At 51.9% G+C, this 26,966-nt stretch overlaps 44 non-coding genes across 44 annotated transcripts; 11 read left to right on the top strand and 33 right to left on the bottom strand.

The window, feature by feature from the left end:
* Nucleotides 1–97: 97 nt before the first annotated feature.
* On the bottom strand, nucleotides 98–170 carry Trnam-cau (transfer RNA methionine (anticodon CAU)). Its single transcript has one exon. It is a non-coding gene; the product is annotated as a tRNA-Met (tRNA).
* Nucleotides 171–1,144: 974 nt separating this feature from the next.
* Trnag-ucc (transfer RNA glycine (anticodon UCC)) lies at nucleotides 1,145–1,216 on the top strand. The gene has a single exon. It is a non-coding gene; the product is annotated as a tRNA-Gly (tRNA).
* Nucleotides 1,217–1,481: 265 nt separating this feature from the next.
* On the bottom strand, nucleotides 1,482–1,563 carry Trnas-aga (transfer RNA serine (anticodon AGA)). Its single transcript has one exon. It is a non-coding gene; the product is annotated as a tRNA-Ser (tRNA).
* Nucleotides 1,564–1,703: 140 nt separating this feature from the next.
* Nucleotides 1,704–1,776, bottom strand: Trnak-uuu (transfer RNA lysine (anticodon UUU)). The gene has a single exon. It is a non-coding gene; the product is annotated as a tRNA-Lys (tRNA).
* An 832-nt stretch (nucleotides 1,777–2,608) lies between these two features.
* Nucleotides 2,609–2,681, bottom strand: Trnam-cau (transfer RNA methionine (anticodon CAU)). Its single transcript has one exon. It is a non-coding gene; the product is annotated as a tRNA-Met (tRNA).
* A 974-nt stretch (nucleotides 2,682–3,655) lies between these two features.
* On the top strand, nucleotides 3,656–3,727 carry Trnag-ucc (transfer RNA glycine (anticodon UCC)). Its single transcript has one exon. It is a non-coding gene; the product is annotated as a tRNA-Gly (tRNA).
* A 265-nt stretch (nucleotides 3,728–3,992) lies between these two features.
* On the bottom strand, nucleotides 3,993–4,074 carry Trnas-aga (transfer RNA serine (anticodon AGA)). The gene has a single exon. It is a non-coding gene; the product is annotated as a tRNA-Ser (tRNA).
* A 140-nt stretch (nucleotides 4,075–4,214) lies between these two features.
* Nucleotides 4,215–4,287, bottom strand: Trnak-uuu (transfer RNA lysine (anticodon UUU)). The gene has a single exon. It is a non-coding gene; the product is annotated as a tRNA-Lys (tRNA).
* An 832-nt stretch (nucleotides 4,288–5,119) lies between these two features.
* Trnam-cau (transfer RNA methionine (anticodon CAU)) lies at nucleotides 5,120–5,192 on the bottom strand. Its single transcript has one exon. It is a non-coding gene; the product is annotated as a tRNA-Met (tRNA).
* Nucleotides 5,193–6,166: 974 nt separating this feature from the next.
* Trnag-ucc (transfer RNA glycine (anticodon UCC)) lies at nucleotides 6,167–6,238 on the top strand. Its single transcript has one exon. It is a non-coding gene; the product is annotated as a tRNA-Gly (tRNA).
* A 265-nt stretch (nucleotides 6,239–6,503) lies between these two features.
* Trnas-aga (transfer RNA serine (anticodon AGA)) lies at nucleotides 6,504–6,585 on the bottom strand. The gene has a single exon. It is a non-coding gene; the product is annotated as a tRNA-Ser (tRNA).
* Nucleotides 6,586–6,725: 140 nt separating this feature from the next.
* Trnak-uuu (transfer RNA lysine (anticodon UUU)) lies at nucleotides 6,726–6,798 on the bottom strand. The gene has a single exon. It is a non-coding gene; the product is annotated as a tRNA-Lys (tRNA).
* An 832-nt stretch (nucleotides 6,799–7,630) lies between these two features.
* On the bottom strand, nucleotides 7,631–7,703 carry Trnam-cau (transfer RNA methionine (anticodon CAU)). The gene has a single exon. It is a non-coding gene; the product is annotated as a tRNA-Met (tRNA).
* A 974-nt stretch (nucleotides 7,704–8,677) lies between these two features.
* On the top strand, nucleotides 8,678–8,749 carry Trnag-ucc (transfer RNA glycine (anticodon UCC)). Its single transcript has one exon. It is a non-coding gene; the product is annotated as a tRNA-Gly (tRNA).
* A 265-nt stretch (nucleotides 8,750–9,014) lies between these two features.
* On the bottom strand, nucleotides 9,015–9,096 carry Trnas-aga (transfer RNA serine (anticodon AGA)). The gene has a single exon. It is a non-coding gene; the product is annotated as a tRNA-Ser (tRNA).
* A 140-nt stretch (nucleotides 9,097–9,236) lies between these two features.
* On the bottom strand, nucleotides 9,237–9,309 carry Trnak-uuu (transfer RNA lysine (anticodon UUU)). Its single transcript has one exon. It is a non-coding gene; the product is annotated as a tRNA-Lys (tRNA).
* An 832-nt stretch (nucleotides 9,310–10,141) lies between these two features.
* Trnam-cau (transfer RNA methionine (anticodon CAU)) lies at nucleotides 10,142–10,214 on the bottom strand. The gene has a single exon. It is a non-coding gene; the product is annotated as a tRNA-Met (tRNA).
* Nucleotides 10,215–11,188: 974 nt separating this feature from the next.
* On the top strand, nucleotides 11,189–11,260 carry Trnag-ucc (transfer RNA glycine (anticodon UCC)). Its single transcript has one exon. It is a non-coding gene; the product is annotated as a tRNA-Gly (tRNA).
* Nucleotides 11,261–11,525: 265 nt separating this feature from the next.
* Trnas-aga (transfer RNA serine (anticodon AGA)) lies at nucleotides 11,526–11,607 on the bottom strand. Its single transcript has one exon. It is a non-coding gene; the product is annotated as a tRNA-Ser (tRNA).
* Nucleotides 11,608–11,747: 140 nt separating this feature from the next.
* Trnak-uuu (transfer RNA lysine (anticodon UUU)) lies at nucleotides 11,748–11,820 on the bottom strand. Its single transcript has one exon. It is a non-coding gene; the product is annotated as a tRNA-Lys (tRNA).
* An 832-nt stretch (nucleotides 11,821–12,652) lies between these two features.
* Nucleotides 12,653–12,725, bottom strand: Trnam-cau (transfer RNA methionine (anticodon CAU)). The gene has a single exon. It is a non-coding gene; the product is annotated as a tRNA-Met (tRNA).
* A 974-nt stretch (nucleotides 12,726–13,699) lies between these two features.
* Nucleotides 13,700–13,771, top strand: Trnag-ucc (transfer RNA glycine (anticodon UCC)). The gene has a single exon. It is a non-coding gene; the product is annotated as a tRNA-Gly (tRNA).
* Nucleotides 13,772–14,036: 265 nt separating this feature from the next.
* On the bottom strand, nucleotides 14,037–14,118 carry Trnas-aga (transfer RNA serine (anticodon AGA)). Its single transcript has one exon. It is a non-coding gene; the product is annotated as a tRNA-Ser (tRNA).
* Nucleotides 14,119–14,258: 140 nt separating this feature from the next.
* Nucleotides 14,259–14,331, bottom strand: Trnak-uuu (transfer RNA lysine (anticodon UUU)). Its single transcript has one exon. It is a non-coding gene; the product is annotated as a tRNA-Lys (tRNA).
* Nucleotides 14,332–15,163: 832 nt separating this feature from the next.
* Trnam-cau (transfer RNA methionine (anticodon CAU)) lies at nucleotides 15,164–15,236 on the bottom strand. The gene has a single exon. It is a non-coding gene; the product is annotated as a tRNA-Met (tRNA).
* Nucleotides 15,237–16,210: 974 nt separating this feature from the next.
* Trnag-ucc (transfer RNA glycine (anticodon UCC)) lies at nucleotides 16,211–16,282 on the top strand. Its single transcript has one exon. It is a non-coding gene; the product is annotated as a tRNA-Gly (tRNA).
* A 265-nt stretch (nucleotides 16,283–16,547) lies between these two features.
* Nucleotides 16,548–16,629, bottom strand: Trnas-aga (transfer RNA serine (anticodon AGA)). Its single transcript has one exon. It is a non-coding gene; the product is annotated as a tRNA-Ser (tRNA).
* Nucleotides 16,630–16,769: 140 nt separating this feature from the next.
* On the bottom strand, nucleotides 16,770–16,842 carry Trnak-uuu (transfer RNA lysine (anticodon UUU)). Its single transcript has one exon. It is a non-coding gene; the product is annotated as a tRNA-Lys (tRNA).
* Nucleotides 16,843–17,673: 831 nt separating this feature from the next.
* Trnam-cau (transfer RNA methionine (anticodon CAU)) lies at nucleotides 17,674–17,746 on the bottom strand. The gene has a single exon. It is a non-coding gene; the product is annotated as a tRNA-Met (tRNA).
* Nucleotides 17,747–18,720: 974 nt separating this feature from the next.
* Trnag-ucc (transfer RNA glycine (anticodon UCC)) lies at nucleotides 18,721–18,792 on the top strand. Its single transcript has one exon. It is a non-coding gene; the product is annotated as a tRNA-Gly (tRNA).
* A 265-nt stretch (nucleotides 18,793–19,057) lies between these two features.
* On the bottom strand, nucleotides 19,058–19,139 carry Trnas-aga (transfer RNA serine (anticodon AGA)). Its single transcript has one exon. It is a non-coding gene; the product is annotated as a tRNA-Ser (tRNA).
* A 140-nt stretch (nucleotides 19,140–19,279) lies between these two features.
* Trnak-uuu (transfer RNA lysine (anticodon UUU)) lies at nucleotides 19,280–19,352 on the bottom strand. Its single transcript has one exon. It is a non-coding gene; the product is annotated as a tRNA-Lys (tRNA).
* An 832-nt stretch (nucleotides 19,353–20,184) lies between these two features.
* On the bottom strand, nucleotides 20,185–20,257 carry Trnam-cau (transfer RNA methionine (anticodon CAU)). Its single transcript has one exon. It is a non-coding gene; the product is annotated as a tRNA-Met (tRNA).
* Nucleotides 20,258–21,231: 974 nt separating this feature from the next.
* Nucleotides 21,232–21,303, top strand: Trnag-ucc (transfer RNA glycine (anticodon UCC)). The gene has a single exon. It is a non-coding gene; the product is annotated as a tRNA-Gly (tRNA).
* Nucleotides 21,304–21,568: 265 nt separating this feature from the next.
* Trnas-aga (transfer RNA serine (anticodon AGA)) lies at nucleotides 21,569–21,650 on the bottom strand. The gene has a single exon. It is a non-coding gene; the product is annotated as a tRNA-Ser (tRNA).
* Nucleotides 21,651–21,790: 140 nt separating this feature from the next.
* On the bottom strand, nucleotides 21,791–21,863 carry Trnak-uuu (transfer RNA lysine (anticodon UUU)). Its single transcript has one exon. It is a non-coding gene; the product is annotated as a tRNA-Lys (tRNA).
* An 833-nt stretch (nucleotides 21,864–22,696) lies between these two features.
* On the bottom strand, nucleotides 22,697–22,769 carry Trnam-cau (transfer RNA methionine (anticodon CAU)). Its single transcript has one exon. It is a non-coding gene; the product is annotated as a tRNA-Met (tRNA).
* Nucleotides 22,770–23,743: 974 nt separating this feature from the next.
* Trnag-ucc (transfer RNA glycine (anticodon UCC)) lies at nucleotides 23,744–23,815 on the top strand. Its single transcript has one exon. It is a non-coding gene; the product is annotated as a tRNA-Gly (tRNA).
* Nucleotides 23,816–24,080: 265 nt separating this feature from the next.
* On the bottom strand, nucleotides 24,081–24,162 carry Trnas-aga (transfer RNA serine (anticodon AGA)). Its single transcript has one exon. It is a non-coding gene; the product is annotated as a tRNA-Ser (tRNA).
* A 140-nt stretch (nucleotides 24,163–24,302) lies between these two features.
* On the bottom strand, nucleotides 24,303–24,375 carry Trnak-uuu (transfer RNA lysine (anticodon UUU)). Its single transcript has one exon. It is a non-coding gene; the product is annotated as a tRNA-Lys (tRNA).
* An 832-nt stretch (nucleotides 24,376–25,207) lies between these two features.
* Nucleotides 25,208–25,280, bottom strand: Trnam-cau (transfer RNA methionine (anticodon CAU)). Its single transcript has one exon. It is a non-coding gene; the product is annotated as a tRNA-Met (tRNA).
* Nucleotides 25,281–26,254: 974 nt separating this feature from the next.
* On the top strand, nucleotides 26,255–26,326 carry Trnag-ucc (transfer RNA glycine (anticodon UCC)). The gene has a single exon. It is a non-coding gene; the product is annotated as a tRNA-Gly (tRNA).
* A 265-nt stretch (nucleotides 26,327–26,591) lies between these two features.
* Nucleotides 26,592–26,673, bottom strand: Trnas-aga (transfer RNA serine (anticodon AGA)). The gene has a single exon. It is a non-coding gene; the product is annotated as a tRNA-Ser (tRNA).
* Nucleotides 26,674–26,813: 140 nt separating this feature from the next.
* Nucleotides 26,814–26,886, bottom strand: Trnak-uuu (transfer RNA lysine (anticodon UUU)). The gene has a single exon. It is a non-coding gene; the product is annotated as a tRNA-Lys (tRNA).
* Between the last annotated feature and the right edge of the window lie 80 nt (nucleotides 26,887–26,966).

The raw sequence follows: 26,966 nt of genomic DNA, 5'->3' as shown, positions 1-26,966 counted from the left end.
CTGAGCGTAGACTCCTTGTGGATAACGAATGACAATTAAGTTCGTTCCCTAGCAACAGCAACACCGTTAATTCAGCCGTGATGTACAGCAAATTAAATGCCCCGGGTGAGGATCGAACTCACGACCTTAAGATTATGAGACTTACGCGCTACCTACTGCGCTACCGAGGCACGTTGCGAGCAACGTTCCAGGAAACTTGGTAAGTCTCGCATATTAGAGATAGAGAGTTTGCGCGCTCTGAAGAATCTGTTGTGTTGCTACACGTGCTTTCCCGACTTGCTAGATTAAACTGCTGCCGCAGCTTTTTCAACGGAACGCAGCACTGCCTGAGGTTACAGTCCATCGCCCTTGCGGCGCCTGAACACAGCGGCCTGTTGGGCCAGGCCGACGTTACAGCTCAGAAATAGCACGCGACCGTCCAAGTACGGTCTCTTGCGTGCTGCGTGTTTGGTTCTTCTCACAGCGAATCCTGCTATACATTCCTGAGGCTGACGGAGCTCAAGCGAGGAATCGGTGCGGCAGCATTATAGCGATAACAGCAGAACGATACATCGGCCGGGAATCGAACCCGGGCCGCCCGCGTGCTAAGCGAGCATTCTACCACTTTTTTTTTCTTCTCATTTCGTTCGTTGCATTTGTTGGGGGCGGACGTCCGATGACGCCCGTTCAAGTTCATCGTTGACTCAGTCTTTTATTACAGAGGGCAGATAACTGTCAGACCGAACACGCTGAGTTATCGTGCCGGCAAACCTTAAGATTATGAGACTTACGCGCTGCTTACTGCACTACTGAGGCACATGCCACTGAACCACCGATGCTCGACAAGCTGCCCGTGCTTCCCGAGCAGTTTTCTGCAGGGAAAGTGGGATTGCCACCCAGCGACGTCGGATGAAACCGAAAAAAGTGCTACACACGCGGAGTCCTCCACTACACTGCCTTAAAACGACCACTCATCACTATCGTGTGAGTAACCTTGCGGCTGCGGCGACTAGTCTCGCCCAAAGACGCAGCGTGCGTGGAGGCGCTACCCGAATGCGTGTGGATGCACCCTCCTAGCTCGTAAAGCGCCTACAGCTACTATCACCGTGGGCCGCTGCTGGCGGGCGGGAAGCCGACACAGCGCGGCGTCGCGAGGAGCGGCTGTGCGGTGGTGGTGTAATGGTGAGCATAGTTGCCTTCCAAGCAGTTGATCCGGGTTCGATTCCCGGCCACCGCAAGTAACGCTAGTTTTTTCGTATATAGTATGTGAGCCGCGTGCTGTTAAATTAACGTTTTTGTCGTCGTTACTCCACGCAGACCATCCTGTAGTATGTCCCGACTTGCCCCGACTTTGCTCGGCTGACGCGAAAGCTGACGCTTGGAATTCGCCCTTATCAAAAGGACAGGCACTATAAACGGCTGTGAGAGGCGAGGTACCAAAACGACAGGCAAACTGCGAAATTTTCTGCTCCTTCTTCTTAAACAAAAAAAGAAAAAACGGACGCAGTCGGTAGGACTCGAACCTACGCTCCCAGAGGGAATCTGATTTCTAGTCAGACGCCTTAACCACTCGGCCACGACTGCTCGTAACTGAAGAGTCCCTCGAATCGTGAAAAATCAAACCCGTCTGCGCAGAATTTTGACAGGAAACGAACTCCGTGCACTGATTACGGCAGGGCTACCATCGCTACGAGACGAGCCATTACGGAAACGTTAAAAATCTTCGCCCGGACAGGGACTCGAACCCTGGACCCTTAGGTTAAAAGCCTAATGCTCTACCGACTGAGCTATCCGGGCTCACGCTTCTTGCGGATGGAGCGGCTGCAAGCAACGTGAATAACTGGAACGCGTGTGTAGGCGTACTACGGTAATATCTGGCTTCTGGCGCAACTGGCGACTTCACCGACTTCCCACTGACGCTGGTAGCAGCCCAACAGCTGACCAGCGCCTCCTCTCCCTTTACCCCGGTGCTGACAGTAATTGCATCATGTGCCTGTTTTCCCCGATTACATTCGGTTGAAGCTCCGCAAGGAGGGCGAAAAACGAACGTTGGAAGGCCAAAACATGGAGCGTTGGGTGCGTAAAAACTTCCGTTCCGGTACCGGGAATCGAACCCGGGCCTCCTGGGTGAAAGCCAGGTATCCTAGCCACTTTTTTTTTTTTTTTTAAATCTCATTTTGTTCGTTTTCGTTCGTTGTATCTGCTCTGGGAGGACGTCGAAAGACACCCGTTCCAGTTCGTTGTTGATCCATTAACTCAGTTTTTTTTTAATTACAGAGGGCAGCTAACCCTCTGACCGAGCGCGCTGAGCTACCGTGCCGGCGCCACTAGACCACACCGGATTTGCGCTATGACGTGAGGTTCACTCCGTTTCCTCTCGTATTTCGTGCTGAACCTGGACTCACTGCTGTTCTCTGTTTGCCAGCATATTTGCGCACAGCTCGAAATTGACTATTCGTTATTTTACTCATAACAGGTTAAGAGAAAGATCAAAGTTGTACGTTGTCATAATTGGAAATAAACATTTTGACGCTGAGCGTAGACTCCTTGTGGATAACGAATGACAATTAAGTTCGTTCCCTAGCAACAGCAACACCGTTAATTCAGCCGTGATGTACAGCAAATTAAATGCCCCGGGTGAGGATCGAACTCACGACCTTAAGATTATGAGACTTACGCGCTACCTACTGCGCTACCGAGGCACGTTGCGAGCAACGTTCCAGGAAACTTGGTAAGTCTCGCATATTAGAGATAGAGAGTTTGCGCGCTCTGAAGAATCTGTTGTGTTGCTACACGTGCTTTCCCGACTTGCTAGATTAAACTGCTGCCGCAGCTTTTTCAACGGAACGCAGCACTGCCTGAGGTTACAGTCCATCGCCCTTGCGGCGCCTGAACACAGCGGCCTGTTGGGCCAGGCCGACGTTACAGCTCAGAAATAGCACGCGACCGTCCAAGTACGGTCTCTTGCGTGCTGCGTGTTTGGTTCTTCTCACAGCGAATCCTGCTATACATTCCTGAGGCTGACGGAGCTCAAGCGAGGAATCGGTGCGGCAGCATTATAGCGATAACAGCAGAACGATACATCGGCCGGGAATCGAACCCGGGCCGCCCGCGTGCTAAGCGAGCATTCTACCACTTTTTTTTTCTTCTCATTTCGTTCGTTGCATTTGTTGGGGGCGGACGTCCGATGACGCCCGTTCAAGTTCATCGTTGACTCAGTCTTTTATTACAGAGGGCAGATAACTGTCAGACCGAACACGCTGAGTTATCGTGCCGGCAAACCTTAAGATTATGAGACTTACGCGCTGCTTACTGCACTACTGAGGCACATGCCACTGAACCACCGATGCTCGACAAGCTGCCCGTGCTTCCCGAGCAGTTTTCTGCAGGGAAAGTGGGATTGCCACCCAGCGACGTCGGATGAAACCGAAAAAAGTGCTACACACGCGGAGTCCTCCACTACACTGCCTTAAAACGACCACTCATCACTATCGTGTGAGTAACCTTGCGGCTGCGGCGACTAGTCTCGCCCAAAGACGCAGCGTGCGTGGAGGCGCTACCCGAATGCGTGTGGATGCACCCTCCTAGCTCGTAAAGCGCCTACAGCTACTATCACCGTGGGCCGCTGCTGGCGGGCGGGAAGCCGACACAGCGCGGCGTCGCGAGGAGCGGCTGTGCGGTGGTGGTGTAATGGTGAGCATAGTTGCCTTCCAAGCAGTTGATCCGGGTTCGATTCCCGGCCACCGCAAGTAACGCTAGTTTTTTCGTATATAGTATGTGAGCCGCGTGCTGTTAAATTAACGTTTTTGTCGTCGTTACTCCACGCAGACCATCCTGTAGTATGTCCCGACTTGTCCCGACTTTGCTCGGCTGACGCGAAAGCTGACGCTTGGAATTCGCCCTTATCAAAAGGACAGGCACTATAAACGGCTGTGAGAGGCGAGGTACCAAAACGACAGGCAAACTGCGAAATTTTCTGCTCCTTCTTCTTAAACAAAAAAAGAAAAAACGGACGCAGTCGGTAGGACTCGAACCTACGCTCCCAGAGGGAATCTGATTTCTAGTCAGACGCCTTAACCACTCGGCCACGACTGCTCGTAACTGAAGAGTCCCTCGAATCGTGAAAAATCAAACCCGTCTGCGCAGAATTTTGACAGGAAACGAACTCCGTGCACTGATTACGGCAGGGCTACCATCGCTACGAGACGAGCCATTACGGAAACGTTAAAAATCTTCGCCCGGACAGGGACTCGAACCCTGGACCCTTAGGTTAAAAGCCTAATGCTCTACCGACTGAGCTATCCGGGCTCACGCTTCTTGCGGATGGAGCGGCTGCAAGCAACGTGAATAACTGGAACGCGTGTGTAGGCGTACTACGGTAATATCTGGCTTCTGGCGCAACTGGCGACTTCACCGACTTCCCACTGACGCTGGTAGCAGCCCAACAGCTGACCAGCGCCTCCTCTCCCTTTACCCCGGTGCTGACAGTAATTGCATCATGTGCCTGTTTTCCCCGATTACATTCGGTTGAAGCTCCGCAAGGAGGGCGAAAAACGAACGTTGGAAGGCCAAAACATGGAGCGTTGGGTGCGTAAAAACTTCCGTTCCGGTACCGGGAATCGAACCCGGGCCTCCTGGGTGAAAGCCAGGTATCCTAGCCACTTTTTTTTTTTTTTTTAAATCTCATTTTGTTCGTTTTCGTTCGTTGTATCTGCTCTGGGAGGACGTCGAAAGACACCCGTTCCAGTTCGTTGTTGATCCATTAACTCAGTTTTTTTTTAATTACAGAGGGCAGCTAACCCTCTGACCGAGCGCGCTGAGCTACCGTGCCGGCGCCACTAGACCACACCGGATTTGCGCTATGACGTGAGGTTCACTCCGTTTCCTCTCGTATTTCGTGCTGAACCTGGACTCACTGCTGTTCTCTGTTTGCCAGCATATTTGCGCACAGCTCGAAATTGACTATTCGTTATTTTACTCATAACAGGTTAAGAGAAAGATCAAAGTTGTACGTTGTCATAATTGGAAATAAAAATTTTGACGCTGAGCGTAGACTCCTTGTGGATAACGAATGACAATTAAGTTCGTTCCCTAGCAACAGCAACACCGTTAATTCAGCCGTGATGTACAGCAAATTAAATGCCCCGGGTGAGGATCGAACTCACGACCTTAAGATTATGAGACTTACGCGCTACCTACTGCGCTACCGAGGCACGTTGCGAGCAACGTTCCAGGAAACTTGGTAAGTCTCGCATATTAGAGATAGAGAGTTTGCGCGCTCTGAAGAATCTGTTGTGTTGCTACACGTGCTTTCCCGACTTGCTAGATTAAACTGCTGCCGCAGCTTTTTCAACGGAACGCAGCACTGCCTGAGGTTACAGTCCATCGCCCTTGCGGCGCCTGAACACAGCGGCCTGTTGGGCCAGGCCGACGTTACAGCTCAGAAATAGCACGCGACCGTCCAAGTACGGTCTCTTGCGTGCTGCGTGTTTGGTTCTTCTCACAGCGAATCCTGCTATACATTCCTGAGGCTGACGGAGCTCAAGCGAGGAATCGGTGCGGCAGCATTATAGCGATAACAGCAGAACGATACATCGGCCGGGAATCGAACCCGGGCCGCCCGCGTGCTAAGCGAGCATTCTACCACTTTTTTTTTCTTCTCATTTCGTTCGTTGCATTTGTTGGGGGCGGACGTCCGATGACGCCCGTTCAAGTTCATCGTTGACTCAGTCTTTTATTACAGAGGGCAGATAACTGTCAGACCGAACACGCTGAGTTATCGTGCCGGCAAACCTTAAGATTATGAGACTTACGCGCTGCTTACTGCACTACTGAGGCACATGCCACTGAACCACCGATGCTCGACAAGCTGCCCGTGCTTCCCGAGCAGTTTTCTGCAGGGAAAGTGGGATTGCCACCCAGCGACGTCGGATGAAACCGAAAAAAGTGCTACACACGCGGAGTCCTCCACTACACTGCCTTAAAACGACCACTCATCACTATCGTGTGAGTAACCTTGCGGCTGCGGCGACTAGTCTCGCCCAAAGACGCAGCGTGCGTGGAGGCGCTACCCGAATGCGTGTGGATGCACCCTCCTAGCTCGTAAAGCGCCTACAGCTACTATCACCGTGGGCCGCTGCTGGCGGGCGGGAAGCCGACACAGCGCGGCGTCGCGAGGAGCGGCTGTGCGGTGGTGGTGTAATGGTGAGCATAGTTGCCTTCCAAGCAGTTGATCCGGGTTCGATTCCCGGCCACCGCAAGTAACGCTAGTTTTTTCGTATATAGTATGTGAGCCGCGTGCTGTTAAATTAACGTTTTTGTCGTCGTTACTCCACGCAGACCATCCTGTAGTATGTCCCGACTTGTCCCGACTTTGCTCGGCTGACGCGAAAGCTGACGCTTGGAATTCGCCCTTATCAAAAGGACAGGCACTATAAACGGCTGTGAGAGGCGAGGTACCAAAACGACAGGCAAACTGCGAAATTTTCTGCTCCTTCTTCTTAAACAAAAAAAGAAAAAACGGACGCAGTCGGTAGGACTCGAACCTACGCTCCCAGAGGGAATCTGATTTCTAGTCAGACGCCTTAACCACTCGGCCACGACTGCTCGTAACTGAAGAGTCCCTCGAATCGTGAAAAATCAAACCCGTCTGCGCAGAATTTTGACAGGAAACGAACTCCGTGCACTGATTACGGCAGGGCTACCATCGCTACGAGACGAGCCATTACGGAAACGTTAAAAATCTTCGCCCGGACAGGGACTCGAACCCTGGACCCTTAGGTTAAAAGCCTAATGCTCTACCGACTGAGCTATCCGGGCTCACGCTTCTTGCGGATGGAGCGGCTGCAAGCAACGTGAATAACTGGAACGCGTGTGTAGGCGTACTACGGTAATATCTGGCTTCTGGCGCAACTGGCGACTTCACCGACTTCCCACTGACGCTGGTAGCAGCCCAACAGCTGACCAGCGCCTCCTCTCCCTTTACCCCGGTGCTGACAGTAATTGCATCATGTGCCTGTTTTCCCCGATTACATTCGGTTGAAGCTCCGCAAGGAGGGCGAAAAACGAACGTTGGAAGGCCAAAACATGGAGCGTTGGGTGCGTAGAAACTTCCGTTCCGGTACCGGGAATCGAACCCGGGCCTCCTGGGTGAAAGCCAGGTATCCTAGCCACTTTTTTTTTTTTTTTTAAATCTCATTTTGTTCGTTTTCGTTCGTTGTATCTGCTCTGGGAGGACGTCGAAAGACACCCGTTCCAGTTCGTTGTTGATCCATTAACTCAGTTTTTTTTTAATTACAGAGGGCAGCTAACCCTCTGACCGAGCGCGCTGAGCTACCGTGCCGGCGCCACTAGACCACACCGGATTTGCGCTATGACGTGAGGTTCACTCCGTTTCCTCTCGTATTTCGTGCTGAACCTGGACTCACTGCTGTTCTCTGTTTGCCAGCATATTTGCGCACAGCTCGAAATTGACTATTCGTTATTTTACTCATAACAGGTTAAGAGAAAGATCAAAGTTGTACGTTGTCATAATTGGAAATAAAAATTTTGACGCTGAGCGTAGACTCCTTGTGGATAACGAATGACAATTAAGTTCGTTCCCTAGCAACAGCAACACCGTTAATTCAGCCGTGATGTACAGCAAATTAAATGCCCCGGGTGAGGATCGAACTCACGACCTTAAGATTATGAGACTTACGCGCTACCTACTGCGCTACCGAGGCACGTTGCGAGCAACGTTCCAGGAAACTTGGTAAGTCTCGCATATTAGAGATAGAGAGTTTGCGCGCTCTGAAGAACCTGTTGTGTTGCTACACGTGCTTTCCCGACTTGCTAGATTAAACTGCTGCCGCAGCTTTTTCAACGGAACGCAGCACTGCCTGAGGTTACAGTCCATCGCCCTTGCGGCGCCTGAACACAGCGGCCTGTTGGGCCAGGCCGACGTTACAGCTCAGAAATAGCACGCGACCGTCCAAGTACGGTCTCTTGCGTGCTGCGTGTTTGGTTCTTCTCACAGCGAATCCTGCTATACATTCCTGAGGCTGACGGAGCTCAAGCGAGGAATCGGTGCGGCAGCATTATAGCGATAACAGCAGAACGATACATCGGCCGGGAATCGAACCCGGGCCGCCCGCGTGCTAAGCGAGCATTCTACCACTTTTTTTTTCTTCTCATTTCGTTCGTTGCATTTGTTGGGGGCGGACGTCCGATGACGCCCGTTCAAGTTCATCGTTGACTCAGTCTTTTATTACAGAGGGCAGATAACTGTCAGACCGAACACGCTGAGTTATCGTGCCGGCAAACCTTAAGATTATGAGACTTACGCGCTGCTTACTGCACTACTGAGGCACATGCCACTGAACCACCGATGCTCGACAAGCTGCCCGTGCTTCCCGAGCAGTTTTCTGCAGGGAAAGTGGGATTGCCACCCAGCGACGTCGGATGAAACCGAAAAAAGTGCTACACACGCGGAGTCCTCCACTACACTGCCTTAAAACGACCACTCATCACTATCGTGTGAGTAACCTTGCGGCTGCGGCGACTAGTCTCGCCCAAAGACGCAGCGTGCGTGGAGGCGCTACCCGAATGCGTGTGGATGCACCCTCCTAGCTCGTAAAGCGCCTACAGCTACTATCACCGTGGGCCGCTGCTGGCGGGCGGGAAGCCGACACAGCGCGGCGTCGCGAGGAGCGGCTGTGCGGTGGTGGTGTAATGGTGAGCATAGTTGCCTTCCAAGCAGTTGATCCGGGTTCGATTCCCGGCCACCGCAAGTAACGCTAGTTTTTTCGTATATAGTATGTGAGCCGCGTGCTGTTAAATTAACGTTTTTGTCGTCGTTACTCCACGCAGACCATCCTGTAGTATGTCCCGACTTGTCCCGACTTTGCTCGGCTGACGCGAAAGCTGACGCTTGGAATTCGCCCTTATCAAAAGGACAGGCACTATAAACGGCTGTGAGAGGCGAGGTACCAAAACGACAGGCAAACTGCGAAATTTTCTGCTCCTTCTTCTTAAACAAAAAAAGAAAAAACGGACGCAGTCGGTAGGACTCGAACCTACGCTCCCAGAGGGAATCTGATTTCTAGTCAGACGCCTTAACCACTCGGCCACGACTGCTCGTAACTGAAGAGTCCCTCGAATCGTGAAAAATCAAACCCGTCTGCGCAGAATTTTGACAGGAAACGAACTCCGTGCACTGATTACGGCAGGGCTACCATCGCTACGAGACGAGCCATTACGGAAACGTTAAAAATCTTCGCCCGGACAGGGACTCGAACCCTGGACCCTTAGGTTAAAAGCCTAATGCTCTACCGACTGAGCTATCCGGGCTCACGCTTCTTGCGGATGGAGCGGCTGCAAGCAACGTGAATAACTGGAACGCGTGTGTAGGCGTACTACGGTAATATCTGGCTTCTGGCGCAACTGGCGACTTCACCGACTTCCCACTGACGCTGGTAGCAGCCCAACAGCTGACCAGCGCCTCCTCTCCCTTTACCCCGGTGCTGACAGTAATTGCATCATGTGCCTGTTTTCCCCGATTACATTCGGTTGAAGCTCCGCAAGGAGGGCGAAAAACGAACGTTGGAAGGCCAAAACATGGAGCGTTGGGTGCGTAGAAACTTCCGTTCCGGTACCGGGAATCGAACCCGGGCCTCCTGGGTGAAAGCCAGGTATCCTAGCCACTTTTTTTTTTTTTTTTAAATCTCATTTTGTTCGTTTTCGTTCGTTGTATCTGCTCTGGGAGGACGTCGAAAGACACCCGTTCCAGTTCGTTGTTGATCCATTAACTCAGTTTTTTTTTAATTACAGAGGGCAGCTAACCCTCTGACCGAGCGCGCTGAGCTACCGTGCCGGCGCCACTAGACCACACCGGATTTGCGCTATGACGTGAGGTTCACTCCGTTTCCTCTCGTATTTCGTGCTGAACCTGGACTCACTGCTGTTCTCTGTTTGCCAGCATATTTGCGCACAGCTCGAAATTGACTATTCGTTATTTTACTCATAACAGGTTAAGAGAAAGATCAAAGTTGTACGTTGTCATAATTGGAAATAAACATTTTGACGCTGAGCGTAGACTCCTTGTGGATAACGAATGACAATTAAGTTCGTTCCCTAGCAACAGCAACACCGTTAATTCAGCCGTGATGTACAGCAAATTAAATGCCCCGGGTGAGGATCGAACTCACGACCTTAAGATTATGAGACTTACGCGCTACCTACTGCGCTACCGAGGCACGTTGCGAGCAACGTTCCAGGAAACTTGGTAAGTCTCGCATATTAGAGATAGAGAGTTTGCGCGCTCTGAAGAATCTGTTGTGTTGCTACACGTGCTTTCCCGACTTGCTAGATTAAACTGCTGCCGCAGCTTTTTCAACGGAACGCAGCACTGCCTGAGGTTACAGTCCATCGCCCTTGCGGCGCCTGAACACAGCGGCCTGTTGGGCCAGGCCGACGTTACAGCTCAGAAATAGCACGCGACCGTCCAAGTACGGTCTCTTGCGTGCTGCGTGTTTGGTTCTTCTCACAGCGAATCCTGCTATACATTCCTGAGGCTGACGGAGCTCAAGCGAGGAATCGGTGCGGCAGCATTATAGCGATAACAGCAGAACGATACATCGGCCGGGAATCGAACCCGGGCCGCCCCCGTGCTAAGCGAGCATTCTACCACTTTTTTTTTCTTCTCATTTCGTTCGTTGCATTTGTTGGGGGCGGACGTCCGATGACGCCCGTTCAAGTTCATCGTTGACTCAGTCTTTTATTACAGAGGGCAGATAACTGTCAGACCGAACACGCTGAGTTATCGTGCCGGCAAACCTTAAGATTATGAGACTTACGCGCTGCTTACTGCACTACTGAGGCACATGCCACTGAACCACCGATGCTCGACAAGCTGCCCGTGCTTCCCGAGCAGTTTTCTGCAGGGAAAGTGGGATTGCCACCCAGCGACGTCGGATGAAACCGAAAAAAGTGCTACACACGCGGAGTCCTCCACTACACTGCCTTAAAACGACCACTCATCACTATCGTGTGAGTAACCTTGCGGCTGCGGCGACTAGTCTCGCCCAAAGACGCAGCGTGCGTGGAGGCGCTACCCGAATGCGTGTGGATGCACCCTCCTAGCTCGTAAAGCGCCTACAGCTACTATCACCGTGGGCCGCTGCTGGCGGGCGGGAAGCCGACACAGCGCGGCGTCGCGAGGAGCGGCTGTGCGGTGGTGGTGTAATGGTGAGCATAGTTGCCTTCCAAGCAGTTGATCCGGGTTCGATTCCCGGCCACCGCAAGTAACGCTAGTTTTTTCGTATATAGTATGTGAGCCGCGTGCTGTTAAATTAACGTTTTTGTCGTCGTTACTCCACGCAGACCATCCTGTAGTATGTCCCGACTTGTCCCGACTTTGCTCGGCTGACGCGAAAGCTGACGCTTGGAATTCGCCCTTATCAAAAGGACAGGCACTATAAACGGCTGTGAGAGGCGAGGTACCAAAACGACAGGCAAACTGCGAAATTTTCTGCTCCTTCTTCTTAAACAAAAAAAGAAAAAACGGACGCAGTCGGTAGGACTCGAACCTACGCTCCCAGAGGGAATCTGATTTCTAGTCAGACGCCTTAACCACTCGGCCACGACTGCTCGTAACTGAAGAGTCCCTCGAATCGTGAAAAATCAAACCCGTCTGCGCAGAATTTTGACAGGAAACGAACTCCGTGCACTGATTACGGCAGGGCTACCATCGCTACGAGACGAGCCATTACGGAAACGTTAAAAATCTTCGCTCGGACAGGGACTCGAACCCTGGACCCTTAGGTTAAAAGCCTAATGCTCTACCGACTGAGCTATCCGGGCTCACGCTTCTTGCGGATGGAGCGGCTGCAAGCAACGTGAATAACTGGAACGCGTGTGTAGGCGTACTACGGTAATATCTGGCTTCTGGCGCAACTGGCGACTTCACCGACTTCCCACTGACGCTGGTAGCAGCCCAACAGCTGACCAGCGCCTCCTCTCCCTTTACCCCGGTGCTGACAGTAATTGCATCATGTGCCTGTTTTCCCCGATTACATTCGGTTGAAGCTCCGCAAGGAGGGCGAAAAACGAACGTTGGAAGGCCAAAACATGGAGCGTTGGGTGCGTAAAAACTTCCGTTCCGGTACCGGGAATCGAACCCGGGCCTCCTGGGTGAAAGCCAGGTATCCTAGCCACTTTTTTTTTTTTTTTTAAATCTCATTTTGTTCGTTTTCGTTCGTTGTATCTGCTCTGGGAGGACGTCGAAAGACACCCGTTCCAGTTCGTTGTTGATCCATTAACTCAGTTTTTTTTTAATTACAGAGGGCAGCTAACCCTCTGACCGAGCGCGCTGAGCTACCGTGCCGGCGCCACTAGACCACACCGGATTTGCGCTATGACGTGAGGTTCACTCCGTTTCCTCTCGTATTTCGTGCTGAACCTGGACTCACTGCTGTTCTCTGTTTGCCAGCATATTTGCGCACAGCTCGAAATTGACTATTCGTTATTTTACTCATAACAGGTTAAGAGAAAGATCAAAGTTGTACGTTGTCATAATTGGAAATAAACATTTTGACGCTGAGCGTAGACTCCTTGTGGATAACGAATGACAATTAAGTTCGTTCCCTAGCAACAGCAACACCGTTAATTCAGCCGTGATGTACAGCAAATTAAATGCCCCGGGTGAGGATCGAACTCACGACCTTAAGATTATGAGACTTACGCGCTACCTACTGCGCTACCGAGGCACGTTGCGAGCAACGTTCCAGGAAACTTGGTAAGTCTCGCATATTAGAGATAGAGAGTTTGCGCGCTCTGAAGAATCTGTTGTGTTGCTACACGTGCTTTCCCGACTTGCTAGATTAAACTGCTGCCGCAGCTTTTTCAACGGAACGCAGCACTGCCTGAGGTTACAGTCCATCGCCCTTGCGGCGCCTGAACACAGCGGCCTGTTGGGCCAGGCCGACGTTACAGCTCAGAAATAGCACGCGACCGTCCAAGTACGGTCTCTTGCGTGCTGCGTGTTTGGTTCTTCTCACAGCGAATCCTGCTATACATTCCTGAGGCTGACGGAGCTCAAGCGAGGAATCGGTGCGGCAGCATTATAGCGATAACAGCAGAACGATACATCGGCCGGGAATCGAACCCGGGCCGCCCGCGTGCTAAGCGAGCATTCTACCACTTTTTTTTTCTTCTCATTTCGTTCGTTGCATTTGTTGGGGGCGGACGTCCGATGACGCCCGTTCAAGTTCATCGTTGACTCAGTCTTTTATTACAGAGGGCAGATAACTGTCAGACCGAACACGCTGAGTTATCGTGCCGGCAAACCTTAAGATTATGAGACTTACGCGCTGCTTACTGCACTACTGAGGCACATGCCACTGAACCACCGATGCTCGACAAGCTGCCCGTGCTTCCCGAGCAGTTTTCTGCAGGGAAAGTGGGATTGCCACCCAGCGACGTCGGATGAAACCGAAAAAAGTGCTACACACGCGGAGTCCTCCACTACACTGCCTTAAAACGACCACTCATCACTATCGTGTGAGTAACCTTGCGGCTGCGGCGACTAGTCTCGCCCAAAGACGCAGCGTGCGTGGAGGCGCTACCCGAATGCGTGTGGATGCACCCTCCTAGCTCGTAAAGCGCCTACAGCTACTATCACCGTGGGCCGCTGCTGGCGGGCGGGAAGCCGACACAGCGCGGCGTCGCGAGGAGCGGCTGTGCGGTGGTGGTGTAATGGTGAGCATAGTTGCCTTCCAAGCAGTTGATCCGGGTTCGATTCCCGGCCACCGCAAGTAACGCTAGTTTTTTCGTATATAGTATGTGAGCCGCGTGCTGTTAAATTAACGTTTTTGTCGTCGTTACTCCACGCAGACCATCCTGTAGTATGTCCCGACTTGTCCCGACTTTGCTCGGCTGACGCGAAAGCTGACGCTTGGAATTCGCCCTTATCAAAAGGACAGGCACTATAAACGGCTGTGAGAGGCGAGGTACCAAAACGACAGGCAAACTGCGAAATTTTCTGCTCCTTCTTCTTAAACAAAAAAAGAAAAAACGGACGCAGTCGGTAGGACTCGAACCTACGCTCCCAGAGGGAATCTGATTTCTAGTCAGACGCCTTAACCACTCGGCCACGACTGCTCGTAACTGAAGAGTCCCTCGAATCGTGAAAAATCAAACCCGTCTGCGCAGAATTTTGACAGGAAACGAACTCCGTGCACTGATTACGGCAGGGCTACCATCGCTACGAGACGAGCCATTACGGAAACGTTAAAAATCTTCGCCCGGACAGGGACTCGAACCCTGGACCCTTAGGTTAAAAGCCTAATGCTCTACCGACTGAGCTATCCGGGCTCACGCTTCTTGCGGATGGAGCGGCTGCAAGCAACGTGAATAACTGGAACGCGTGTGTAGGCGTACTACGGTATTATCTGGCTTCTGGCGCAACTGGCGACTTCACCGACTTCCCACTGACGCTGGTAGCAGCCCAACAGCTGACCAGCGCCTCCTCTCCCTTTACCCCGGTGCTGACAGTAATTGCATCATGTGCCTGTTTTCCCCGATTACATTCGGTTGAAGCTCCGCAAGGAGGGCGAAAAACGAACGTTGGAAGGCCAAAACATGGAGCGTTGGGTGCGTAAAAACTTCCGTTCCGGTACCGGGAATCGAACCCGGGCCTCCTGGGTGAAAGCCAGGTATCCTAGCCACTTTTTTTTTTTTTTTTAAATCTCATTTTGTTCGTTTTCGTTCGTTGTATCTGCTCTGGGAGGACGTCGAAAGACACCCGTTCCAGTTCGTTGTTGATCCATTAACTCAGTTTTTTTTTAATTACAGAGGGCAGCTAACCCTCTGACCGAGCGCGCTGAGCTACCGTGCCGGCGCCACTAGACCACACCGGATTTGCGCTATGACGTGAGGTTCACTCCGTTTCCTCTCGTATTTCGTGCTGAACCTGGACTCACTGCTGTTCTCTGTTTGCCAGCATATTTGCGCACAGCTCGAAATTGACTATTCGTTATTTTACTCGTAACAGGTTAAGAGAAAGATCAAAGTTGTACGTTGTCATAATTGGAAATAAAAATTTTGACGCTGAGCGTAGACTCCTTGTGGATAACGAATGACAATTAAGTTCGTTCCCTAGCAACAGCAACACCGTTAATTCAGCCGTGATGTACAGCAAATTAAATGCCCCGGGTGAGGATCGAACTCACGACCTTAAGATTATGAGACTTACGCGCTACCTACTGCGCTACCGAGGCACGTTGCGAGCAACGTTCCAGGAAACTTGGTAAGTCTTGCATATTAGAGATAGAGAGTTTGCGCGCTCTGAAGAATCTGTTGTGTTGCTACACGTGCTTTCCCGACTTGCTAGATTAAACTGCTGCCGCAGCTTTTTCAACGGAACGCAGCACTGCCTGAGGTTACAGTCCATCGCCCTTGCGGCGCCTGAACACAGCGGCCTGTTGGGCCAGGCCGACGTTACAGCTCAGAAATAGCACGCGACCGTCCAAGTACGGTCTCTTGCGTGCTGCGTGTTTGGTTCTTCTCACAGCGAATCCTGCTATACATTCCTGAGGCTGACGGAGCTCAAGCGAGGAATCGGTGCGGCAGCATTATAGCGATAACAGCAGAACGATACATCGGCCGGGAATCGAACCCGGGCCGCCCGCGTGCTAAGCGAGCATTCTACCACTTTTTTTTTCTTCTCATTTCGTTCGTTGCATTTGTTGGGGGCGGACGTCCGATGACGCCCGTTCAAGTTCATCGTTGACTCAGTCTTTTATTACAGAGGGCAGATAACTGTCAGACCGAACACGCTGAGTTATCGTGCCGGCAAACCTTAAGATTATGAGACTTACGCGCTGCTTACTGCACTACTGAGGCACATGCCACTGAACCACCGATGCTCGACAAGCTGCCCGTGCTTCCCGAGCAGTTTTCTGCAGGGAAAGTGGGATTGCCACCCAGCGACGTCGGATGAAACCGAAAAAAGTGCTACACACGCGGAGTCCTCCACTACACTGCCTTAAAACGACCACTCATCACTATCGTGTGAGTAACCTTGCGGCTGCGGCGACTAGTCTCGCCCAAAGACGCAGCGTGCGTGGAGGCGCTACCCGAATGCGTGTGGATGCACCCTCCTAGCTCGTAAAGCGCCTACAGCTACTATCACCGTGGGCCGCTGCTGGCGGGCGGGAAGCCGACACAGCGCGGCGTCGCGAGGAGCGGCTGTGCGGTGGTGGTGTAATGGTGAGCATAGTTGCCTTCCAAGCAGTTGATCCGGGTTCGATTCCCGGCCACCGCAAGTAACGCTAGTTTTTTCGTATATAGTATGTGAGCCGCGTGCTGTTAAATTAACGTTTTTGTCGTCGTTACTCCACGCAGACCATCCTGTAGTATGTCCCGACTTGTCCCGACTTTGCTCGGCTGACGCGAAAGCTGACGCTTGGAATTCGCCCTTATCAAAAGGACAGGCACTATAAACGGCTGTGAGAGGCGAGGTACCAAAACGACAGGCAAACTGCGAAATTTTCTGCTCCTTCTTCTTAAACAAAAAAAGAAAAAACGGACGCAGTCGGTAAGACTCGAACCTACGCTCCCAGAGGGAATCTGATTTCTAGTCAGACGCCTTAACCACTCGGCCACGACTGCTCGTAACTGAAGAGTCCCTCGAATCGTGAAAAATCAAACCCGTCTGCGCAGAATTTTGACAGGAAACGAACTCCGTGCACTGATTACGGCAGGGCTACCATCGCTACGAGACGAGCCATTACGGAAACGTTAAAAATCTTCGCCCGGACAGGGACTCGAACCCTGGACCCTTAGGTTAAAAGCCTAATGCTCTACCGACTGAGCTATCCGGGCTCACGCTTCTTGCGGATGGAGCGGCTGCAAGCAACGTGAATAACTGGAACGCGTGTGTAGGCGTACTACGGTAATATCTGGCTTCTGGCGCAACTGGCGACTTCACCGACTTCCCACTGACGCTGGTAGCAGCCCAACAGCTGACCAGCGCCTCCTCTCCCTTTACCCCGGTGCTGACAGTAATTGCATCATGTGCCTGTTTTCCCCGATTACATTCGGTTGAAGCTCCGCAAGGAGGGCGAAAAACGAACGTTGGAAGGCCAAAACATGGAGCGTTGGGTGCGTAAAAACTTCCGTTCCGGTACCGGGAATCGAACCCGGGCCTCCTGGGTGAAAGCCAGGTATCCTAGCCACTTTTTTTTTTTTTTTAAATCTCATTTTGTTCGTTTTCGTTCGTTGTATCTGCTCTGGGAGGACGTCGAAAGACACCCGTTCCAGTTCGTTGTTGATCCATTAACTCAGTTTTTTTTTAATTACAGAGGGCAGCTAACCCTCTGACCGAGCGCGCTGAGCTACCGTGCCGGCGCCACTAGACCACACCGGATTTGCGCTATGACGTGAGGTTCACTCCGTTTCCTCTCGTATTTCGTGCTGAACCTGGACTCACTGCTGTTCTCTGTTTGCCAGCATATTTGCGCACAGCTCGAAATTGACTATTCGTTATTTTACTCATAACAGGTTAAGAGAAAGATCAAAGTTGTACGTTGTCATAATTGGAAATAAACATTTTGACGCTGAGCGTAGACTCCTTGTGGATAACGAATGACAATTAAGTTCGTTCCCTAGCAACAGCAACACCGTTAATTCAGCCGTGATGTACAGCAAATTAAATGCCCCGGGTGAGGATCGAACTCACGACCTTAAGATTATGAGACTTACGCGCTACCTACTGCGCTACCGAGGCACGTTGCGAGCAACGTTCCAGGAAACTTGGTAAGTCTCGCATATTAGAGATAGAGAGTTTGCGCGCTCTGAAGAATCTGTTGTGTTGCTACACGTGCTTTCCCGACTTGCTAGATTAAACTGCTGCCGCAGCTTTTTCAACGGAACGCAGCACTGCCTGAGGTTACAGTCCATCGCCCTTGCGGCGCCTGAACACAGCGGCCTGTTGGGCCAGGCCGACGTTACAGCTCAGAAATAGCACGCGACCGTCCAAGTACGGTCTCTTGCGTGCTGCGTGTTTGGTTCTTCTCACAGCGAATCCTGCTATACATTCCTGAGGCTGACGGAGCTCAAGCGAGGAATCGGTGCGGCAGCATTATAGCGATAACAGCAGAACGATACATCGGCCGGGAATCGAACCCGGGCCGCCCGCGTGCTAAGCGAGCATTCTACCACTTTTTTTTTCTTCTCATTTCGTTCGTTGCATTTGTTGGGGGCGGACGTCCGATGACGCCCGTTCAAGTTCATCGTTGACTCAGTCTTTTATTACAGAGGGCAGATAACTGTCAGACCGAACACGCTGAGTTATCGTGCCGGCAAACCTTAAGATTATGAGACTTACGCGCTGCTTACTGCACTACTGAGGCACATGCCACTGAACCACCGATGCTCGACAAGCTGCCCGTGCTTCCCGAGCAGTTTTCTGCAGGGAAAGTGGGATTGCCACCCAGCGACGTCGGATGAAACCGAAAAAAGTGCTACACACGCGGAGTCCTCCACTACACTGCCTTAAAACGACCACTCATCACTATCGTGTGAGTAACCTTGCGGCTGCGGCGACTAGTCTCGCCCAAAGACGCAGCGTGCGTGGAGGCGCTACCCGAATGCGTGTGGATGCACCCTCCTAGCTCGTAAAGCGCCTACAGCTACTATCACCGTGGGCCGCTGCTGGCGGGCGGGAAGCCGACACAGCGCGGCGTCGCGAGGAGCGGCTGTGCGGTGGTGGTGTAATGGTGAGCATAGTTGCCTTCCAAGCAGTTGATCCGGGTTCGATTCCCGGCCACCGCAAGTAACGCTAGTTTTTTCGTATATAGTATGTGAGCCGCGTGCTGTTAAATTAACGTTTTTGTCGTCGTTACTCCACGCAGACCATCCTGTAGTATGTCCCGACTTGTCCCGACTTTGCTCGGCTGACGCGAAAGCTGACGCTTGGAATTCGCCCTTATCAAAAGGACAGGCACTATAAACGGCTGTGAGAGGCGAGGTACCAAAACGACAGGCAAACTGCGAAATTTTCTGCTCCTTCTTCTTAAACAAAAAAAGAAAAAACGGACGCAGTCGGTAGGACTCGAACCTACGCTCCCAGAGGGAATCTGATTTCTAGTCAGACGCCTTAACCACTCGGCCACGACTGCTCGTAACTGAACAGTCCCTCGAATCGTGAAAAATCAAACCCGTCTGCGCAGAATTTTGACAGGAAACGAACTCCGTGCACTGATTACGGCAGGGCTACCATCGCTACGAGACGAGCCATTACGGAAACGTTAAAAATCTTCGCCCGGACAGGGACTCGAACCCTGGACCCTTAGGTTAAAAGCCTAATGCTCTACCGACTGAGCTATCCGGGCTCACGCTTCTTGCGGATGGAGCGGCTGCAAGCAACGTGAATAACTGGAACGCGTGTGTAGGCGTACTACGGTATTATCTGGCTTCTGGCGCAACTGGCGACTTCACCGACTTCCCACTGACGCTGGTAGCAGCCCAACAGCTGACCAGCGCCTCCTCTCCCTTTACCCCGGTGCTGACAGTAATTGCATCATGTGCCTGTTTTCCCCGATTACATTCGGTTGAAGCTCCGCAAGGAGGGCGAAAAACGAACGTTGGAAGGCCAAAACATGGAGCGTTGGGTGCGTAAAAACTTCCGTTCCGGTACCGGGAATCGAACCCGGGCCTCCTGGGTGAAAGCCAGGTATCCTAGCCACTTTTTTTTTTTTTTTTAAATCTCATTTTGTTCGTTTTCGTTCGTTGTATCTGCTCTGGGAGGACGTCGAAAGACACCCGTTCCAGTTCGTTGTTGATCCATTAACTCAGTTTTTTTTTAATTACAGAGGGCAGCTAACCCTCTGACCGAGCGCGCTGAGCTACCGTGCCGGCGCCACTAGACCACACCGGATTTGCGCTATGACGTGAGGTTCACTCCGTTTCCTCTCGTATTTCGTGCTGAACCTGGACTCACTGCTGTTCTCTGTTTGCCAGCATATTTGCGCACAGCTCGAAATTGACTATTCGTTATTTTACTCATAACAGGTTAAGAGAAAGATCAAAGTTGTACGTTGTCATAATTGGAAATAAAAATTTTGACGCTGAGCGTAGACTCCTTGTGGATAACGAATGACAATTAAGTTCGTTCCCTAGCAACAGCAACACCGTTAATTCAGCCGTGATGTACAGCAAATTAAATGCCCCGGGTGAGGATCGAACTCACGACCTTAAGATTATGAGACTTACGCGCTACCTACTGCGCTACCGAGGCACGTTGCGAGCAACGTTCCAGGAAACTTGGTAAGTCTCGCATATTAGAGATAGAGAGTTTGCGCGCTCTGAAGAATCTGTTGTGTTGCTACACGTGCTTTCCCGACTTGCTAGATTAAACTGCTGCCGCAGCTTTTTCAACGGAACGCAGCACTGCCTGAGGTTACAGTCCATCGCCCTTGCGGCGCCTGAACACAGCGGCCTGTTGGGCCAGGCCGACGTTACAGCTCAGAAATAGCACGCGACCGTCCAAGTACGGTCTCTTGCGTGCTGCGTGTTTGGTTCTTCTCACAGCGAATCCTGCTATACATTCCTGAGGCTGACGGAGCTCAAGCGAGGAATCGGTGCGGCAGCATTATAGCGATAACAGCAGAACGATACATCGGCCGGGAATCGAACCCGGGCCGCCCGCGTGCTAAGCGAGCATTCTACCACTTTTTTTTTCTTCTCATTTCGTTCGTTGCATTTGTTGGGGGCGGACGTCCGATGACGCCCGTTCAAGTTCATCGTTGACTCAGTCTTTTATTACAGAGGGCAGATAACTGTCAGACCGAACACGCTGAGTTATCGTGCCGGCAAACCTTAAGATTATGAGACTTACGCGCTGCTTACTGCACTACTGAGGCACATGCCACTGAACCACCGATGCTCGACAAGCTGCCCGTGCTTCCCGAGCAGTTTTCTGCAGGGAAAGTGGGATTGCCACCCAGCGACGTCGGATGAAACCGAAAAAAGTGCTACACACGCGGAGTCCTCCACTACACTGCCTTAAAACGACCACTCATCACTATCGTGTGAGTAACCTTGCGGCTGCGGCGACTAGTCTCGCCCAAAGACGCAGCGTGCGTGGAGGCGCTACCCGAATGCGTGTGGATGCACCCTCCTAGCTCGTAAAGCGCCTACAGCTACTATCACCGTGGGCCGCTGCTGGCGGGCGGGAAGCCGACACAGCGCGGCGTCGCGAGGAGCGGCTGTGCGGTGGTGGTGTAATGGTGAGCATAGTTGCCTTCCAAGCAGTTGATCCGGGTTCGATTCCCGGCCACCGCAAGTAACGCTAGTTTTTTCGTATATAGTATGTGAGCCGCGTGCTGTTAAATTAACGTTTTTGTCGTCGTTACTCCACGCAGACCATCCTGTAGTATGTCCCGACTTGTCCCGACTTTGCTCGGCTGACGCGAAAGCTGACGCTTGGAATTCGCCCTTATCAAAAGGACAGGCACTATAAACGGCTGTGAGAGGCGAGGTACCAAAACGACAGGCAAACTGCGAAATTTTCTGCTCCTTCTTCTTAAACAAAAAAAGAAAAAACGGACGCAGTCGGTAGGACTCGAACCTACGCTCCCAGAGGGAATCTGATTTCTAGTCAGACGCCTTAACCACTCGGCCACGACTGCTCGTAACTGAAGAGTCCCTCGAATCGTGAAAAATCAAACCCGTCTGCGCAGAATTTTGACAGGAAACGAACTCCGTGCACTGATTACGGCAGGGCTACCATCGCTACGAGACGAGCCATTACGGAAACGTTAAAAATCTTCGCCCGGACAGGGACTCGAACCCTGGACCCTTAGGTTAAAAGCCTAATGCTCTACCGACTGAGCTATCCGGGCTCACGCTTCTTGCGGATGGAGCGGCTGCAAGCAACGTGAATAACTGGAACGCGTGTGTAGGCGTACTACGGTAATATCTGGCTTCTGGCGCAACTGGCGACTTCACCGACTTCCCACTGACGCTGGTAGCAGCCCAACAGCTGACCAGCGCCTCCTCTCCCTTTACCCCGGTGCTGACAGTAATTGCATCATGTGCCTGTTTTCCCCGATTACATTCGGTTGAAGCTCCGCAAGGAGGGCGAAAAACGAACGTTGGAAGGCCAAAACATGGAGCGTTGGGTGCGTAAAAACTTCCGTTCCGGTACCGGGAATCGAACCCGGGCCTCCTGGGTGAAAGCCAGGTATCCTAGCCACTTTTTTTTTTTTTTTTTAAATCTCATTTTGTTCGTTTTCGTTCGTTGTATCTGCTCTGGGAGGACGTCGAAAGACACCCGTTCCAGTTCGTTGTTGATCCATTAACTCAGTTTTTTTTTAATTACAGAGGGCAGCTAACCCTCTGACCGAGCGCGCTGAGCTACCGTGCCGGCGCCACTAGACCACACCGGATTTGCGCTATGACGTGAGGTTCACTCCGTTTCCTCTCGTATTTCGTGCTGAACCTGGACTCACTGCTGTTCTCTGTTTGCCAGCATATTTGCGCACAGCTCGAAATTGACTATTCGTTATTTTACTCATAACAGGTTAAGAGAAAGATCAAAGTTGTACGTTGTCATAATTGGAAATAAAAATTTTGACGCTGAGCGTAGACTCCTTGTGGATAACGAATGACAATTAAGTTCGTTCCCTAGCAACAGCAACACCGTTAATTCAGCCGTGATGTACAGCAAATTAAATGCCCCGGGTGAGGATCGAACTCACGACCTTAAGATTATGAGACTTAAGCGCTACCTACTGCGCTACCGAGGCACGTTGCGAGCAACGTTCCAGGAAACTTGGTAAGTCTCGCATATTAGAGATAGAGAGTTTGCGCGCTCTGAAGAATCTGTTGTGTTGCTACACGTGCTTTCCCGACTTGCTAGATTAAACTGCTGCCGCAGCTTTTTCAACGGAACGCAGCACTGCCTGAGGTTACAGTCCATCGCCCTTGCGGCGCCTGAACACAGCGGCCTGTTGGGCCAGGCCGACGTTACAGCTCAGAAATAGCACGCGACCGTCCAAGTACGGTCTCTTGCGTGCTGCGTGTTTGGTTCTTCTCACAGCGAATCCTGCTATACATTCCTGAGGCTGACGGAGCTCAAGCGAGGAATCGGTGCGGCAGCATTATAGCGATAACAGCAGAACGATACATCGGCCGGGAATCGAACCCGGGCCGCCCGCGTGCTAAGCGAGCATTCTACCACTTTTTTTTTCTTCTCATTTCGTTCGTTGCATTTGTTGGGGGCGGACGTCCGATGACGCCCGTTCAAGTTCATCGTTGACTCAGTCTTTTATTACAGAGGGCAGATAACTGTCAGACCGAACACGCTGAGTTATCGTGCCGGCAAACCTTAAGATTATGAGACTTACGCGCTGCTTACTGCACTACTGAGGCACATGCCACTGAACCACCGATGCTCGACAAGCTGCCCGTGCTTCCCGAGCAGTTTTCTGCAGGGAAAGTGGGATTGCCACCCAGCGACGTCGGATGAAACCGAAAAAAGTGCTACACACGCGGAGTCCTCCACTACACTGCCTTAAAACGACCACTCATCACTATCGTGTGAGTAACCTTGCGGCTGCGGCGACTAGTCTCGCCCAAAGACGCAGCGTGCGTGGAGGCGCTACCCGAATGCGTGTGGATGCACCCTCCTAGCTCGTAAAGCGCCTACAGCTACTATCACCGTGGGCCGCTGCTGGCGGGCGGGAAGCCGACACAGCGCGGCGTCGCGAGGAGCGGCTGTGCGGTGGTGGTGTAATGGTGAGCATAGTTGCCTTCCAAGCAGTTGATCCGGGTTCGATTCCCGGCCACCGCAAGTAACGCTAGTTTTTTCGTATATAGTATGTGAGCCGCGTGCTGTTAAATTAACGTTTTTGTCGTCGTTACTCCACGCAGACCATCCTGTAGTATGTCCCGACTTGTCCCGACTTTGCTCGGCTGACGCGAAAGCTGACGCTTGGAATTCGCCCTTATCAAAAGGACAGGCACTATAAACGGCTGTGAGAGGCGAGGTACCAAAACGACAGGCAAACTGCGAAATTTTCTGCTCCTTCTTCTTAAACAAAAAAAGAAAAAACGGACGCAGTCGGTAGGACTCGAACCTACGCTCCCAGAGGGAATCTGATTTCTAGTCAGACGCCTTAACCACTCGGCCACGACTGCTCGTAACTGAAGAGTCCCTCGAATCGTGAAAAATCAAACCCGTCTGCGCAGAATTTTGACAGGAAACGAACTCCGTGCACTGATTACGGCAGGGCTACCATCGCTACGAGACGAGCCATTACGGAAACGTTAAAAATCTTCGCCCGGACAGGGACTCGAACCCTGGACCCTTAGGTTAAAAGCCTAATGCTCTACCGACTGAGCTATCCGGGCTCACGCTTCTTGCGGATGGAGCGGCTGCAAGCAACGTGAATAACTGGAACGCGTGTGTAGGCGTACTACGGTAATATCTGGCTTCTGGCGCAACTGGCGACTTCACCGACTTCCCACTGACGCTGGTAGCAGCCCAACAGCTGACCAGCGCCTCCTCTCCCTTTACCCCGGTGCTGACAGTAATTGCATCATGTGCCTGTTTTCCCCGATTACATTCGGTTGAAGCTCCGCAAGGAGGGCGAAAAACGAACGTTGGAAGGCCAAAACATGGAGCGTTGGGTGCGTAAAAACTTCCGTTCCGGTACCGGGAATCGAACCCGGGCCTCCTGGGTGAAAGCCAGGTATCCTAGCCACTTTTTTTTTTTTTTTTAAATCTCATTTTGTTCGTTTTCGTTCGTTGTATCTGCTCTGGGAGGACGTCGAAAGACACCCGTTCCAGTTCGTTGTTGATCCATTAACTCAGTTTTTTTTTAATTACAGAGGGCAGCTAACCCTCTGACCGAGCGCGCTGAGCTACCGTGCCGGCGCCACTAGACCACACCGGATTTGCGCTATGACGTGAGGTTCACTCCGTTTCCTCTCGTATTTCGTGCTGAACCTGGACTCACTGCTGTTCTCTGTTTGCCAGCATATTTGCGCACAGCTCGAAATTGACTATTCGTTATTTTACTCATAACAGGTTAAGAGAAAGATCAAAGTTGTACGTTGTCATAATTGGAAATAAAAATTTTGACGCTGAGCGTAGACTCCTTGTGGATAACGAATGACAATTAAGTTCGTTCCCTAGCAACAGCAACACCGTTAATTCAGCCGTGATGTACAGCAAATTAAATGCCCCGGGTGAGGATCGAACTCACGACCTTAAGATTATGAGACTTACGCGCTACCTACTGCGCTACCGAGGCACGTTGCGAGCAACGTTCCAGGAAACTTGGTAAGTCTCGCATATTAGAGATAGAGAGTTTGCGCGCTCTGAAGAATCTGTTGTGTTGCTACACGTGCTTTCCCGACTTGCTAGATTAAACTGCTGCCGCAGCTTTTTCAACGGAACGCAGCACTGCCTGAGGTTACAGTCCATCGCCCTTGCGGCGCCTGAACACAGCGGCCTGTTGGGCCAGGCCGACGTTACAGCTCAGAAATAGCACGCGACCGTCCAAGTACGGTCTCTTGCGTGCTGCGTGTTTGGTTCTTCTCACAGCGAATCCTGCTATACATTCCTGAGGCTGACGGAGCTCAAGCGAGGAATCGGTGCGGCAGCATTATAGCGATAACAGCAGAACGATACATCGGCCGGGAATCGAACCCGGGCCGCCCGCGTGCTAAGCGAGCATTCTACCACTTTTTTTTTCTTCTCATTTCGTTCGTTGCATTTGTTGGGGGCGGACGTCCGATGACGCCCGTTCAAGTTCATCGTTGACTCAGTCTTTTATTACAGAGGGCAGATAACTGTCAGACCGAACACGCTGAGTTATCGTGCCGGCAAACCTTAAGATTATGAGACTTACGCGCTGCTTACTGCACTACTGAGGCACATGCCACTGAACCACCGATGCTCGACAAGCTGCCCGTGCTTCCCGAGCAGTTTTCTGCAGGGAAAGTGGGATTGCCACCCAGCGACGTCGGATGAAACCGAAAAAAGTGCTACACACGCGGAGTCCTCCACTACACTGCCTTAAAACGACCACTCATCACTATCGTGTGAGTAACCTTGCGGCTGCGGCGACTAGTCTCGCCCAAAGACGCAGCGTGCGTGGAGGCGCTACCCGAATGCGTGTGGATGCACCCTCCTAGCTCGTAAAGCGCCTACAGCTACTATCACCGTGGGCCGCTGCTGGCGGGCGGGAAGCCGACACAGCGCGGCGTCGCGAGGAGCGGCTGTGCGGTGGTGGTGTAATGGTGAGCATAGTTGCCTTCCAAGCAGTTGATCCGGGTTCGATTCCCGGCCACCGCAAGTAACGCTAGTTTTTTCGTATATAGTATGTGAGCCGCGTGCTGTTAAATTAACGTTTTTGTCGTCGTTACTCCACGCAGACCATCCTGTAGTATGTCCCGACTTGTCCCGACTTTGCTCGGCTGACGCGAAAGCTGACGCTTGGAATTCGCCCTTATCAAAAGGACAGGCACTATAAACGGCTGTGAGAGGCGAGGTACCAAAACGACAGGCAAACTGCGAAATTTTCTGCTCCTTCTTCTTAAACAAAAAAAGAAAAAACGGACGCAGTCGGTAGGACTCGAACCTACGCTCCCAGAGGGAATCTGATTTCTAGTCAGACGCCTTAACCACTCGGCCACGACTGCTCGTAACTGAAGAGTCCCTCGAATCGTGAAAAATCAAACCCGTCTGCGCAGAATTTTGACAGGAAACGAACTCCGTGCACTGATTACGGCAGGGCTACCATCGCTACGAGACGAGCCATTACGGAAACGTTAAAAATCTTCGCCCGGACAGGGACTCGAACCCTGGACCCTTAGGTTAAAAGCCTAATGCTCTACCGACTGAGCTATCCGGGCTCACGCTTCTTGCGGATGGAGCGGCTGCAAGCAACGTGAATAACTGGAACGCGTGTGTAGGCGTACTACGGTAATATCTG

The sequence above is a fragment of the Schistocerca nitens genome, unplaced genomic scaffold, assembly GCF_023898315.1.
Source record: "Schistocerca nitens isolate TAMUIC-IGC-003100 unplaced genomic scaffold, iqSchNite1.1 HiC_scaffold_217, whole genome shotgun sequence".
NCBI lineage: Eukaryota > Metazoa > Arthropoda > Insecta > Orthoptera > Acrididae > Schistocerca > Schistocerca nitens.
This window is presented reverse-complemented; position numbering and strand designations above follow the sequence as displayed.